We start from the raw sequence: 16,336 nt of genomic DNA, 5'->3' as shown, positions 1-16,336 counted from the left end.
GGGGGCTGGTTAAGGTACGGCTACCTCCTTTCTTTCTTTCGAAACAATCTCCTCGCATCATGACCAGCGGCATAATTCAGGGGAACAAATTGGTAAGATCGCAAAAAATCAAACAAAACAAAATTACGACGCAAAATCACGAAACCGCGTCCAGACTCGAAAAAAAAAACCGACACTTATCCACATATTACATATAAGTTGTTCTCAAAATTGTTCGACTAATTACTTCCGCGGAGGGAGAACCATCTCTTTCAGATTGTCTGCCAGGTTTTTCGCAAGGGGAGCAACCATCTCCTCCATTTCCTCCAGCTCTTCATCCTCATAGGTGGATGGGAAGCCTTCACTCATCACCTTCAGGTTGATTTCCTTCTCGTAATGAGCATGGGCGACGGTGAAGGCCTGGGTGATCCCGGCGTGAAAGTCACTCTCCTCAAGCTGGCCCACCCGAGCCGTGATACCTGCGACACGAGCCACGAGCGGGCTGGTCTCCACCGGCTCCGTCACATTCAGGGCATTAAGGACCTCCCCGACCGCAGCTTGCAGAAGATCGTGTTCATCGCTCTCAACCTGAAGGGCCCTTCGTGCATGGGCAGCCTCTTTTTTCAGCTTGACGGAGACGTTTTCAGCGCTCAACCTTCGGTTCACCGCGTCACCAAGCTCCGCCCGGAGAGAGCGGACCACCTCGACGTCCTCGTCCACCTTCTGCTGGAGGGCCGTGGCCCTATTCTCGGCCCTCCGCCGGAGGTCCCGCTCCATCTCCAGCTCCTTCAGGACTTCGCCGGCCTTCTCATTAGCCACGGCATTCCTCTACAGCAGCTCGTCTCGCTCCTTGTGGAGCTTGGTGATCTCCTCCCCATCCAGCTTGGACCTCGCTGACAAATCCTCGAACATCCCGCGGGCCTCCTCCGCGTCTTGACGCGCCTGGGCCTCTCGCTCCTGGGCGGTAGCAAGCTGTGCGGCCATGTCTGCTCGCAGCCGGGCCTCCTCGGAGAGGCGATCCCACTCCGCCTTCTGCTCGCGGAGGAAGCGGGATTTATTCCGGCTACGAGCAACAAGAACCTGAAGAGGAAGAAGACTGGAATCAGAAATGCGAAAACACAAAAACATGCGGAGAAAGAAGAAAATCAGGCAAGTACCTGGGTAGTAGGAACGACAATTTCACGCAGGGCTCCTCTGGCCTGGTCCAGGGCCTCCAGCATGGTCGAAATTCCAATGTCAAGACCCTCCCGCTCCATGCTCTCAGAATGATCATCGAGCGAGAACAAAGCTGACGTCGGGTCTTGGGCGGCCATCCACTGAAGCGGCAGCTCCCCCCGCGCGGGGGAGCGGCTTCCACCCGACAAAGGGGCCGGGGCGGCTCCCTCCTAACCCTGTGCGGCACCACCGCCGCACTCGAGGACCCTCCGGCTGGACCCTCCTCCCTCTGGGCCGCTTCGAGCGCCACGGGCGGATCCACCTGGGCCCCTGGTGGCGCGGATTGCACTACGCCCTCGAGCGCCACCACGACCGCGCCCGGCTGATCCAGACTTGGCGCAGTCACGACCACCTCCACCGGAGGTATGCGGCCCTCGGCCGGCTGTTCCACGTCCGCCATGGAGGAGGCCGCCCGCTCAGTAACCTCCGCGGGCGTAGGAGCCACCACGGACGCTGTCGGGTCGGCCAACGCGGCCCCGACGTCGGCATCACTCCCGCCCGAAACAGGGGTGACGCCAGGCGACGCCGTCTGTCCCACTTGAATGGCGAGACTCTTCTTCGGCGCCAGCCCCAGGGGGTGACCCGTCCGCAAGAACCTGCACAAAGGTATTAATCATTAGACCAAAATAGAAATGAAAAAAGGATGAAAACAGGGGAATCGGCAGCTCACATTGACGTTCTCGGCCGGCGGAAGCGTTTTGAGGACGGATCCCCAGATCCCTGCCCCGACTCATCTGGGCGGGACCGTTTCGAGCCTACTCCCTGCTCCGGGGCAGGAAGGTTTACCTCGGGGGGCGCGGCTTCAGACCCGCTCCCCTCCATCGTCTCATGGGGCGCGGCACCAGAGCCGCTCCCCTCCATCGTCTCACGGGGTGCGGCACCAGAGCCACTCCCCTCCCCCGTCGCTTCGGGGTAGGCAGCGGCAGGCCCGCTTTCCTCCACCCACCGGTCCTCGACTGGCACACCGTGCGAAGCGGCGGACTCGCCAGCCTCCACCAACCTCATCGATTCACTTCCCTCCGCGTGGAAAGGGAAGGGTCCCTGCACGGATGGGTGGCCACTCGTCAGCGTGTCCTCGTCCTCCAGGACGTCCCAATCCACGCCGACGGCTACCTCGTCGTCATCATCATCGTCGTCGTCTTCATCCTCACTGCTCACGTCCTCCCCCCGATCCCGTGCCTCCTGCTTCAATCGTTTCGCCTTCATCTCCTCCCTTGCTTTCCTGTCCCGCTCGGCCGCGAGTCGATTCGCCGCCGCCACGGCCTTGTCCTTCGGCAGCGGAACCGGACTATCCTTGAAGACTAGCCCCCTCGGCTGATCCCAACGTCACAAAAGCAAGTATTAAAAAAGGGAGATTCAGGAGAAAGAAAAGAGCACGGGAGAAGAGGGCTTACGAATTCAAAGAACCCAGGCTCCGGCCGCATTGGGGGATGTCCGGGCACCAGATACACGATGTCGAGGACCCTGCCGGCGGAATCCTTCGTCGGCTCCGTCGCCTCCTTGATGCGCTGCGCCACTTCCGAGTAAGGGAGCGCCTCGTCAACGAGCACCGTCCCTTCAAACATCCCGGGCATCATCCGATGCAGGGGAAGCACGCGCGCCATCAGTGGCGCCACCCTCCTCGCATGGTAGGCACCGATAATCCCCGTCCCCTTTACACCCCGATCCTTCAGGGCTTGGAGGGCGGAAAGAAGGTCGGAGATGTGTTTCTTGTCTTTGGACTGGACGCCCAGCTCTACGACTCCGGAGCATCCACAATAAGGCGTCCAGTGTACCTCGGTAGGGTGGCACTCACATCATCCCTAACATAACACCACTGCGAATGTCATCCCTTGTTGGATGTCGCCAGACGCATGTATGGGTAACCCCTCGACTGGGTATGGCGCAGATGGATGCTGGCACATCCCATCGGCGCGTTCATATCTTTTCCCCCAATCTTCCTCTTCGATAAACTAATGTTAAAGAAATATCGCCACAGATCAAAATGGGGATCGATCCCCAGAAAACCCTCGCACAGGGCAACAAACGCTGCCATGTGTTGAATCCCATTGGGAGTTAGATGCTACAGCTCCACCTCGTAATAATCCAGCAACCCCCGAAGAAATCTATGCGCGGATACCGCGAATCCCCGCTCATGAAAGATGGCGAAAGAGACAACATACCCTTCGGGCGGCACCGGCTCACCCTCGTCGCCAGGTAGCAGCCACTCCTGGACGACGGACAGTGGGCGGAGAAGGCCACGGCGGACGAGGCCCTCCAGACGCCGTGAGGTGATGCTAGATCTGCCCCACAACTCCATTAAAGCAATAGGGGAGGAGGGCAGGCGCGAGCTTGACGGCGGCTGCAACACGAACGCAAGCTGGTCGGTGGTGGCGATACGGGCGCAGGAGGCTAGGGCGATTGGCGGCGGATGTTTCAGAACGCAAAGGCAGGGGAGCGAAATACGGAACCTTGGGGGCGAACCCCGTGGTTTTATAGGGGGCAACGGACGCGAGAAGGGCAACCGTCCGCCTTGATCTCCGGGCCTGCCACGCGCGCCACCGCGTCATGTCGCGGGACACGCGCCCGCAGTTCCTATTCTCTCACCCCAAAAATCTCGGCGGACGGTTCGCCTTCCCCAGGCGAATCCGGACTCTCTACCCACCTGGGAAACGCAAGCCACGAAGGCCTGTTCTTTTCTCTTTGGCCCACCTAGGGCCCAGAAGCTCGCCGGCCGGCCCAACTAAGGAAGGATCCGCGAACGATCCGAAATCAAGGGCAGAAGCACCAGTTAGGTCAGCCCCGAATCAGTTCCCAGCGAACGGGATGCCACGACCCACTCGGAAAAACATCCAGTTGATAAAAAACTAAGTCCTTCAGCCTTACCCGCGAAGGGACCGATACAACCCCCCAGGCGACTCTACTCGAATCACCCGGGAGCTCGGGGGCTACACCCATCGGGTGCGCTCGCACGTACCCTCTGGCAAAGTAACTTCAACGAAGTCAAAAAACACCCTCTAGGCGGTTCTACTCGAATTACCTAGAGGCTCGGGGGCTACTGTCGGGGACCTAATACCGGGGTATCCCAGAAGGTGGAACCAATAACCACCAAACGTGAAAAACTTCTGGATGCATAAGGGCACCGTTTCATCCCTTGTTCGAGTGACAGGAGTTTGGTTCCGCCTCGCCCGACGCCTTTAGGAGATAACTCTGCCTCGCCCGAGGGCTCAAGGTTAATCTCCGTCTCGCCCGACGCCATTGGGACAGGCTCGGTCTCGCCCGAGGGCCAAGGGATAAACTCTGTCTCGCCCGACACCTTGAGGGCGGGCTCGGTCTCGCCCGAGGGCTGAGGGATAGATTTCGCCTCGCCCGACCCCGGAGGGGCGAGGTCGGTCTCACCCGAGAGATAGGAATTGGTCTCCGTTTCGCCCGACGGCAAGGAACGAGTCTCACCCTGCTCCATATCTAAAGATTGGATTCATCCTACCTGACAACTTCTCCCCATTCCCTCAAGATGATAAGTACAGGGCAAGACAAGACGTTCGGGTCAACCATGGCTCCAAGGACCATACCCTGCGCCCTGGCAGGAAAAGTACTGCCAGGGGATGACAGGACAGGTGCTTTAGACCCTTCCGGGCGCCGCAGAGCCCGAAAGGTTGTACAGGTGCGTGCTCCTCGCCCTGTAGAGTTGTAGGCGCCGCCTTCAGCCCTGGGACACGCAACCCGACGAAGATATACGACAACCGCTACGCTCTAGAAAAGGATTTACTATCTCCACGAACGACAGATTTTTCGTCATCATGCTATGGACCCAAGGGAGCGGCGCCCGCTTCCCGACCCCTCAAGTCCGCCAAGTCAGAAGGCCTTGACCACGGCATTACGCTGGATTCCGACCCCTCGTCCCTCCGACGAAGACTCACAAGAACCAGAAGACGTGCGGAGCAAGGCTAGGAGAGGCTGATAAGTCAAAACCACTGTACTACAGCCCATACCCTGCGCATGGCAACGTTCTGTGATCAACCTGACATTCTACAGAGACATCGACAGTATTGTAGGCACTTATCTTCCTTCGCACTCATCAGAATGAAGGAGCAGGATTGGGTAGACGTGAGTCACAAGACTAAGTAGAGTATACATCCTAAACCCTCGCCCTTGTAAAAGCGCCCCCCTTTCTCTATAAAAGGGGATGCGCTTCCTCCATCAGACGGGCGGACGCTTAAGACCGAACAATACGACACTCAGATACACACAGTCAAGTGGCTTTGAACCTCTTGACCTCCCTTCAGCCCTTCCATCAGAGACTTGGGACCAGTCCCTCTCTCGATCGTTTGTACCCCTTACTACAAACCGTTCACGGTGCTAATAACACGAGCAGCAACAAACTGGACGTAGGGACTTTCGGCCCGAACCAGTATAAATCTTGTGTCCTTTAGCGCACCATCCGAGCCTAACGCGCATTACTATAAATTTACTTGCCGGTGCTTGTACGAAACACCGACAAGTGGGGGTAAGAAACTAGTCATGATAAATTGCTAAATTAGGAGAATATCCATGCAACTTCTAAATTAAGAAATGATCTTCAAAACAACTGAGGCAACACATCTTTATGCATTGTGCACTTCCATGCTGTGGTTGCTGCTGGGCCCATATCCATGGAGAACGAATCATTTTCCTTGGCATTTGAACCGATGCAATGGTTAATCAATTTGAATAAAATTTTACTTCCAATAACTAAACTGTAGTTAGTGAGATTATATTGGCTGAGTTTTTTTAAGAAACTAATATGGACGATCCAAAAGAGAAAAAACAACTAATCATGATAGATTGCCAAATTATGAGATATGCATGCGACTTCTTGATTACGAGATGATATTCTAAACAACTGAGGCAACACATCTTTGTGCATTCTTCACTTCCATGCTGTCGTTGCTGCTGGACCATGTCCTTGGAAGAACTTTGAATCATTTCCCTTGGCATTTAAATGATGCAATGGTTAATCAATATGAAGAACATTTTACTCCCAACAACTAAACTTTAGTTAGTGAAATTATGTTAGAAATATTTATTTATCTGTTAACATTATTATTGTAGATCAATCTGAAAGATATTTCAAATGGCAGTGCATTCATTTATGTCTTGATGTCCTTGGGGTCTTCCTTGTACTACTAGCAGCTAAACTCATGTGTTTTTCTATTTGTGGTAATTACTACAGGAGGATACTATATCTATAAATCATAATTGGTTTAATGCCTACAACCTACATTGGGTGGTGAGTATTTGCTTTTTTATCAAGTTAAGTTGTAGAATAACAAGATTTCATTCCTGCTAATACTCTCCTCATTTAGTGGAACTTGCTTTATGAAGACTACAAAGTTGCAAAAGAATATATTGAAGACATTCGAGATATATGTGATGATTTTGAAGGAATTTGTCAACGGAACTTGGCAGCTAATACAGGTAATATTCCAGTATCTGGAATAATCACATGAACAACAAGAAAATGCCTTGTTTACCTTCTCATAACATCCTGTTGGAACTATTTTCAGGCATGAACTTCTGTGATTTCTTTGTTTTCATAGTGCGGTTTGCCTTAGCCAATGTAATTGAGCTTTACCATCTTCAGCAGCCAGAGGTTGCAACCTTGTCAACAGAAACTGCACACCATTTGGTCTATAATCTGACTTCAATTCGTAATGTTGCATCAAAAATGACAACTACAGAGGCTTTTACTACTGAGAATCATCTTTGTAGTCTCTCAGGAAGATAACCGCAGTGCTTTCTCTAATATCAAACAAATATTAGAAGGGGAGAGTTTCAGAAGGCTATCGATGACACTGTCAAAGGTGTATGACCACATAGACAGAAGGCAAAGAAGTGTCAAATCTTCGACCTCATATTTGAAGGGCTTTTCGTCAGTGATCTGCTTGAAATCTGATTGCAATGTTATTGATCACATTACTTCTTTGGTTGATGAAGTTTGTGGACCTGAGGATTTGGTGAGACTAATTGATAGTGCTCTCTGTGATGGATAATTTTTAGTGCATCTAGCATTCTAAACCTGTGCTTGCATGAATCCTTATTCATCAGATATGATGGAATACTTAATAACTTGTGGATATTCACAGCCTGTCAATTGGAAGGACAACTGTGCATTGCATCCCCATTGTTTGTCTTTGCAGTGCTTACCTTTCGTGATAGAACCTCCAACCTTGCATTTTTCTGATGTGAGATTATGCACAACATTGGAAGGTCAAAAGATTGCCCTTCCATGGCAATCGGACTGTTAAAGTCTTCCATGTAAAAGAAGCTGTCGCTAAGGAACTAATCATTTGGTCAAACCAGTCCCTTCTGAGATCTGCATGGAGTTGGATGGACAAACTGGGCACAGCTTATATATTCAGACAATTTCCAAATATTTTACTACATGTAATGTCACCCTAAAATCTCCATTTTGAGATGCGACAAGCAAACATTAAATAAAATAAATGATTTTTTTTATAAATATTTTCTAGAAATTTTGAGCTTTAGCTAGTTTGTTGTCAATCCAGAGAGTAAAAATGTGGTTTTATTTGCTTGCATTCATGTCTTTGCATAAGCTTTGTATCTTAAATTCTACACTGCTTAGAGTAAACTAGATCTCATTTTTCTTTTTCTTTTTTTCATAACCGTGTGTATACACAGTCGGAACTTTATTTTAAATATTCAGTTAAAAGATATAATGTAAATTGTATGACATTGGATTGGAATGTTCTTCTTGGCCTGTTCTAGCCTGTTTCCTGACGACTGAATGAAACCATGTCCGGTGACTAGGTGGCGCAGTCTGAGGCGATGGCCGCAGTGTCGCATGGACATCAAATTATTGCTTGTCAGGTTCTCAGATCCATTTGGGGACTAAGCAGAGCAGCGACAGTATGAGCAAGCAGTCAAGAAGACCGTACCCGGATGCACCAGCGAGCGGCGATCTGCGCTTCGTTTCCACTGCGATCGTTGCTCCTGCTGTAGTGCTGTCTCCCCTTGGCACTGCCGGCTACCGGCCAGTTCACCTTTCCAGAGCCACACCGTGCCTTTGTCTGCTGGATTGTTGACCGTTGCTGGGGTCTTATGATATGTACTGTTCTGTTTTACCAGACATGCGAATTCTCCATTCGTCTGCACCAGCACGTGATCTACTCCTACTAGTAGAAGCGACAGCAGCCTCTGGGATTCGCTGACAGGTACGTTTGATGGTAGTAGCTGCTTTGACCTGTATTGGGTCCGGGACTAATTTGGGTCCGGGACCAATTTTTGTACCGCTAAATATAGAGTAATTATAAAACTAATTGTATAGATGAAGATTAATTTACGAGACGGATCTATTAAACCTAATTAGCCCATGATTTAACATTATGGTGCTAAAGTAAACATGTGCTAATGATAGATTAATTAGACTTAATAAAATTATCTTGTAAATTTCTAATTAGCATTCATACTATGTGACAGGAACTAAACTTTAGTCCCTCGAACACTCCGTTGATGGGAGCTCTGTAGGGTGAGTACACCCCTGTTCTCGTGACATCCTCTTTATCACAATCATGCTGTCAGGTGAGTACAACCTATCATCGGAGCTCTGTAATTAAGTTGCGCTGTCATCTATACGCTCTACTGTTAGGCACATTGTGGTATTATGACGGTTTGCTCCTGCATGCTTCCTTCCACTACTCAGCTCCACCATTTCCTACCTCGGCGCGACGCTCTCTTTGCCTGCGTCGGCGTTCCTCGCCTGATGCTGAGCCTTTTCTCCTTTGCTGATTCCTCTCTCTCTCTCTCACTCCGTTTTGTCTCTTGCGTTCTGAAGTGGAGAGGCAACAAGACCTTAGGAGTAGATGACCCCACTGACGGTGGATGCCCCACTTTCTGATGATACGTGTATCGAGGACTTGCTAGCACATTATAGATTTGCAGCATCCCAAATATATCCCGCGTTTCTCAAACGCATCCTTCGGTACATAAAGACTTTTCAATATGGTCTTAAGTTGCATCCATGTCTACTATTGGCATATCCTGATACTTTTTGGGTTGCCTGTCTCTACTCATAGCTAATTTTTTGGCTATTGTATGTCTCATGGTGAGAGTAACTCTGATCTTCTCCCGCTCCTCCAATTGTCAAGACACGGCTTCCGTTCTAGTGCTAAGGAGGGGCGGAGCTAGGCCCTTCGCATCTCTACCTTAACTCTATTGTTTTAGTAGAGTTGACCACGACATCATTAATTTCCTGCTAACTTCCCTCACGGTGCTAAAGGTTCTGTAACAAATGCAGTGGCTAAAACTTGCTACACTACTTCAAATCTATGGATAGATCACCACCGAGTCTAAACCCAGCATCAATCAGAGCCAGGAGAGGATAATTGGTAGTGGTGGGAGGACTTGCCTATCACCGCTAGTGACGAACCCAGCAGTAAAAGGAACATATCACTATCAGTTAGAGCTTTGACTCACCAGTGATAGGTTAAGGTCCCGTTTGGACTGCAGCTGCTAAATTTAATCTCTCATAAATGGTTTAGTCCTATTTAGTCACTCTAGAGTTGCTAGAGATGACTAAAACTCCTTTAGTCCCATTTAATCATAGTATTTGAATAAAAAGTGACTAAATAGGATTAAATGAGACTAGATTTAGGAACTCCTAGCTGAACCAAACACCCCCTAAGCGTCCCTGCCGGGTCTAGGATCTACCTGGCAAAAACATGTCATTGGCAGTTCTATTTAAGGATAACTATTGGGTCTAGGCCTTACCTGGCAGTGACAAGGCGATACTCTCTGCCGGACAGTGACCACTATTTTCTTTTTTTTTTGTTAAAATAGTATATATTTATTGTTACATTTAAATTTAAATAGATGTTGGTGTCCAATATTTTAAATAGACGATACTCAGGCTAATCAAGGGCAACTCAGTGACCCATATCGTGGTGAACTTATCGATCATACTGAATATCCGCGGCTTTAGCCCATGCCCATGGAGCACCATCCCGTTGGTGCACAACCTGGCCGTTAGTTTATGGATGCGCCACGGTGGCCTAGTCGATGTAAATGACATAGTCGTCACAGAAACGGAGGAACAGTTTCTAGCTGTTGTGGATGATGAACGGTTGGAGAACCGGCCTAGGACAGTATGCGTTGTGCACTAGTAGAGAAACAGATCTTTGGTTCAGCACATTAGTCTCGGCTAGAATTGGAAATTTACTCATATTAGTTCCGGGTCCAAGTTTCTTTGGTGTCGGAGGACCTTTTAGTCTTGGTTGGTAACATCAACGCGGACTAAATGGTATACAATACTCCCGATTAGTGTTACCAGCCTGGACTAATGTAGACCCTTTAGTCCTGGTTAGTGTTATTAAACCGGACCAAAAGTCATTCGATGGGTTAGTTCAAAGGCCCTGTTCGTTTTGCTAAAAAGCCACGGCTGAAAGTACTGTTTCTGATTTGTTGCGAGAGAAAAACACTGTTCGTTCGCTGGAATAGCATGGCTCATAAGGCAAGTGAACAGGGCCAAAAAGAAAAACATCACATCCAAAATCACATGTGATGTGTAGGTTGGGTGAAAAGATATGCGTAAGGCAATACATAAGGTCTTATGTACGAATCCCACCTGGAACAGGGGTGGGAGGCATTATTTTGTTTAGCCTTATAGAGGACCTTTAGTCCTGATTGAAGACAACCAGATCCCAATCGATTTTCTACTGGTGGTGGCAATTGGCCAATGCTGGTTTTGACTGGGCTTCTAAAGCCTGAATCCATTAGGCCCCATTTGGATCCTTGGAATTGAATTCATTTTAATAATCATAATTAAACACAAATTAATTAAGCTAATATGGTTGTATATGAATTATATTAGTATATTATTGTTGGCTATATAAGAGGGATACTTATGTATTGCATTTCTACCGTAGAGGAGTGAGTGTAAGAGTGTGTTATAAATTACAAAGTAGAAGCAATGGATGATAATCTATGGAATCAATTTTCATCGCCCACTCTATGAATTTGAGATAGGCTTATATGTGAATTTTAAAAAGTAATGGAATGTCAAATTTCAAACTAAATAGCCTAATTTATTAAGTAGATTTCAATTCCTCCCTGTGAAAGGATCCGAACCTTACCATATTGATTGGAATCGGTCCAATCTCGGCGGCAATAACAAATTTGCTGCGCGTGATTTGTTCGTGTTCATCTCCATGTGCTGACTGCCTGACCATGTCACTGTACGGCAAAATGTCCACCAATAGCTTTGTCTCACTCTCTGTGGATTTTCGTTCCACTGTGAACGTCCGCCCTACTCCTGCTCTGAGCCTCGCTCTGACTGTGAATGTGTGTTAGACACTGTAGCAGGTTAGGTGTCCTGTTTTCTCCCTTGAACATATAATTAGTTCATCATGCATTTAGCTAGTACGATGAGGTTATGGCAACACAACACGGTTGTTACCTCCTGAGTCCTGACACAGCACAGCAGTGAAGCTGAAGCCTGCTGTCTGCTGCCCTCTTTATCCACCGGTTAGTGGATGCATGCCAATGTTGCATGTAATGTAACGTAATCTAATGAAAGCAGTGCAGTAATGGTATGCTTAAATTCTTCCGTCGACAGGCACGAGTTTGTTGAAATGTTATTGGCTTCAACAGTTCAACCGCAACTGCAATTGCAGCAGTACGTGTCACTCTCGGTAGATGTTTTCCTAAACGGTTTTTACACGGTCGTCCTTCGTTGAGTGTTTAGGCTATTTACACGGTGTTTAAACAAAGTTAAACGGTCTAAACGGTTTATATTTAAAAAAAATACATATAATTATATATGTATGAAAGGATCAAGATGCCCAAGAAGGAGTGAATTGGGCTAATTCTAAATTTTCTTGCAATAATTAAATTCTGCGGTTAGCCCAATTAACCCTTTTTGCCTAGAAAAGTGTTTCTATTAATCTAACGCACAACGGACTTGTAACCTATGTTCCAAACTTACTCTAGCATGGCAATTCTATGAATGTAAAGACAAGTATTGAATTGCTCAACGTAAATGCTCAAAGTAAATGCTCAAAGTAAATAGAGAGAGAGGAACGCGGCGATGTTATGCCGAGGTATCGGAAAATCACCACTCCCTACTAGTCCTCGTTGGAGCACCCACGCAAGGGTGTAGCTCCCCCTTGATCCGCGCAAGGATCAAGTGCTCTCTACGGGTTCATTCTTCGACACTCCGTCGCGGTGAATCACCCAAAACTGCTCACAACTTGAGTTGGTTCACCCACAAGCTCCACCGGGTGATCACCAAGCTCCCAATCACCACCAAGCCGTCTAGGTGATGGCGATCACCAAGAGTAACAAGCACGAACTCTCACTTGACCACGCGAAGCCTAATGAGAACGGTGGATGCACACTTTGCTACTCTTGATTCACTAATGAGGCTACTCTCTTGGATTCACGAATCTCAATTATCTCACTAGGACCTTCCTCTTCTTGGCACTCACAAACGTGTTTCTCAGCTGTTGGAATGAGCAAAAGTAACTCTACACACGAGTGGAGCTTCTATTTATAAGGCAGCCTAAAAACGAACTGTTATGAGCTTCTGTGGGGTGACCGGACGCTCTGGTCAGTTCAACCCGTATTCCAGTGATAAAGTGTTGACCGGACGCTGGCAGGGTCCGATCACTACTGACCGGACGCGTCCGATCGTATTAAACCCTCACTGGAACCTTATTGTACTCGACCGGACGCTGAACCCCTAGGGTCCGGTCAGTACTGACCGGACACATCCGGTCGTAGATTCTCTTCTCTAGAACCTTATTGGAGTCGACCGGACACTGTCTCTCAGTGTCCGGTCACTTGACCACTCCAGCGTCCGGTCGCACCGAACGCAATCTCTTGATCAAATGAACTGACCGGACGCTGCGGCCAGCGTCCGGTCAGCATTTGACCCTCCATTCACTTCCAACTCTCGAACATATGTGAATGAAGTTTGCTCCATAGGATCATATGGCTGTTGTGGAGCTACCTAGTGCTAGTTTTAACAAGTGTGCACCACACCTAACTCACTAGACTCATCTAGGTCAAGCTACCCATCCATACCCCCCTTAATAGTACGACCAAAGGAAAAACAAAGTCCTAAACTACTCTAAGTGTCACTCCAACTCCAATCGACACTTAGAACTAGTCATCCTTAACCTTATTGTCCATCCTTTGAAAACCGAAACGATTTCCATCGTAGGGGCATGACAACCTTGATTGCCTAATTGATCTCCATTACCATGACCTAACTTAATTACCTCTACAAAACACACGTTAGTCATAGTAATCTTGTATTGTCATTAATCACTGAAACCCAACAAGGGGCCTAGATGCTTTTAATCTCCCCCTTTTTGGTGATTGATGACAATATCACCTCGAGTATGTGAAAGAGTGAGGTTTTTGACGGGCTTGGTTCATATAAGCTTTTGTCGATAAGAACAAAAGTGTTAGGCAAGCTTATATGACCCAAGCCAACACGATGTACTCAAAAGATATGAAATAAGCATGAGTACAAGTAGTAAAGCTCATTTGCATCTGAGTATAATCGCAAAAGCAAGGGCAAATGAGCATAACACAAGTGATATGACATATAAAGGAATTCAAAGTAGAAAGCACACATGTCATATATCACAATCACGTAGATATCACTATCACATAGATATAATAGTAAATATGGATGCATAATGTATCACACACATAGAAACTCCAAATGTAATAGATAATAAGCTAATAATAGATAACTAGCTTCCCCTAAACGTCGCTCCCCCTGAGTCTACATACTCAAACCCTCTCTCCCTTTGGCGTCAAACACCAAAACCTAAGGGTTGGTCAGCGGGGCTGCAGCGGATGAGCCGGGCACTGAGGTACGAGGAGCAAGATAAAATTGGGCGCCATCATCATCTGACCCTGAGCTCTATACTGACTGACCCTCTGTGGCTGGAAGTGTCTCTAAAGCGGTCTAGGTCTAAGCTAGGGTAGGTGCTGCCTGTGATGCTGCTGGTATGTCTATCGTAGGATTTGAAGAGGCGACAGATGAAGGGAGCCTCTGAGTAGTCACGACGACAGGGGCTGCTGTAGAAGGACCGGTGGTATGCATATGTGGCGGTGTAGGCATGCCGGTTAACTCGCTGAAGGATGCTCCAAGACTCCTAGAGACTGACGTATCAGGCACAAATAGCGAGGATGACTGATCTGATGAGAAGCCCATATGATATGGTGTGAACTATGGGGCTACCACTGGTGAGGACAACCACTAGGACACCTGAACTGTGGGAGAAGCAAACGGAGCTGGAGGCTATCCCTGACTCTGAAGCCCACTAGGCTATACTGCTGGAGTCATCGAAGTGGTGACAGGCTGAGCAAGCTGGGGCAAAAGCTGTGGCTGTGGGGCCCCAAGTGTTGTTACTACATGCTGCATAAATCCCATAAGCTGCTACTGCATGAGTAACTGTTGCTAGAGGATCTACTGCTGTCGCTGGAACTCGTCCTGACGAGCCTGAAACTGTGCAAAGTTTGTAGCTATCTAATGAGCCTGTCGTGCCTAATCCTGCTGCATCCGCTCAAGAATAGCAATCAAAGCGGGGTCCGTCTATGGTGCAGGTGGAGCTGAGCTAGAACTGCCAGCCTCTGCATCATGTCTGCGTGGAGGCATATGAGGAATCAGCAGATAGTCATCATCTGAATTGTCACTAGACTCTGTCACCTCCTGCTATGCCTCAAGCTGCTCCTCAGTAGCGGCTATGCCTCTGATAATCTCGTCCTGCTGAGTTGCTGACTCTAGAACATCTGGACAACGGCTGGGCTGAGTGGGTGCCTGTGGTGTGCTGTGCCTGATCCTCTGTGCCATGTTATAAGCTGGAAATTCTGTGGTGGTACCTTTATACTCGGCAATCATCTCTAGGGTCCTAACCTGCACAGCCTTAAGCATCAGGAAAGTGATCCAATGTGCATATGGGAGTTGCCTACGACCCTTTAAGCCCTCAGCTATAGTATCCTCCATCTCTGATAGAAGGAGGTCCCAAATGTTGAACGTGGTCTGCTGCATCAGGGCATTGAGGAGCCAGAGCTGTAGGCGAGTCAGACCCTCTCTGTATCCCAACCTAGGAAGTAGTGTCCTCCTGATGATAGCCTCTAGCACTCGAGCTGTAGGAGTGAAAGGATCAAGATGCCCAAGAGGGGGGGTGAATTGGGCTAATTCTAAATTTTCTTGCAATAATCAAATCCTACGGATAGCCCAATTAACCCCTTGTGCCTAGAAAAGTGTTTCTATCAAACTAACGCACAAAGGACTTATAACCTATGTTCCAAACTTACTCTAGCATGGCAATTCTATGAATGTAAAGACAAGTATTGAATTGCTCAAAGTAAATACTCAAAGTAAATGCTCAAAGTAAAGAGAGAGAGGAACGCGGCGATGTTTTGTCGAGGTATCGGAGAGTCGCCACTCCCCACTAGTCCTCGTTGGAGCACCCGTGCGAGGGTGTAGCTCTCCCTTGATCCGCGCAAGGATCAAGTGCTCTCTATGGGTTGATTCTTCGACACTCTGTCACGGCGAATCACCTAAAGCCGCTCACAACTTGAGTTGGGTCACCCACAAGCTCTGCCGGGTGATCACAAGCTCCCAATCACCACCAAGCCATCTAGGTGATGGTGATCACCAAGAGTAACAAGCACGAACTCTCACTTGACCACGCGAAGCCTAATGAGAAGATGGATGCACACTTGACTACTCTTGATTCACTAATGAGGCTACTCTCTTGGATTCTTAAATCTCAATCACCTCACTAGGACCTTGCTCTTCTTGGCACTCACAAACGTGTTTCTCAGCTGTTGGAATGAGCAAAAGTGACTCCACACATGAGTGGAGCTTCTATTTATAAGGCAGCCTGAAAAACGAACCATTATGAGCTTCTGCGGGGTGACCGGACGCTCCGGTCAGTTCAACCCATGAACCAGTGAAAATGTGTTGACCGGACGCTGGCAGGGTCCGATCACCACTGATCGGACGTGTCTGGTCGCATTAAACCCTTACTGGAACCTTACTGGACTCAACCGAACGCTAAACCCTCAGGGTCCGGTCAGTACTGACCGGACACGTTCGGTCGCAGATTCCCTTCTCTGGAACCTTACTGGAGTTGATCGG

The 16,336-nt window shown here is 48.5% G+C and overlaps 1 pseudogene; it reads left to right on the top strand.

The window, feature by feature from the left end:
- The window catches only part of LOC136449994 (arginine-specific demethylase JMJ20-like), a 52,008-nt pseudogene that overhangs the window by 14,033 nt on the left and 21,639 nt on the right, over positions 1-16,336 (top strand).

Source organism: Miscanthus floridulus, chromosome 5 (assembly GCF_019320115.1).
Source record: "Miscanthus floridulus cultivar M001 chromosome 5, ASM1932011v1, whole genome shotgun sequence".
Taxonomy (NCBI): Eukaryota; Viridiplantae; Streptophyta; class Magnoliopsida; order Poales; family Poaceae; genus Miscanthus; species Miscanthus floridulus.
The sequence above is the reverse complement of the archived record's forward strand: the minus strand, read 5'-3'. Positions and strand labels throughout refer to the sequence as shown.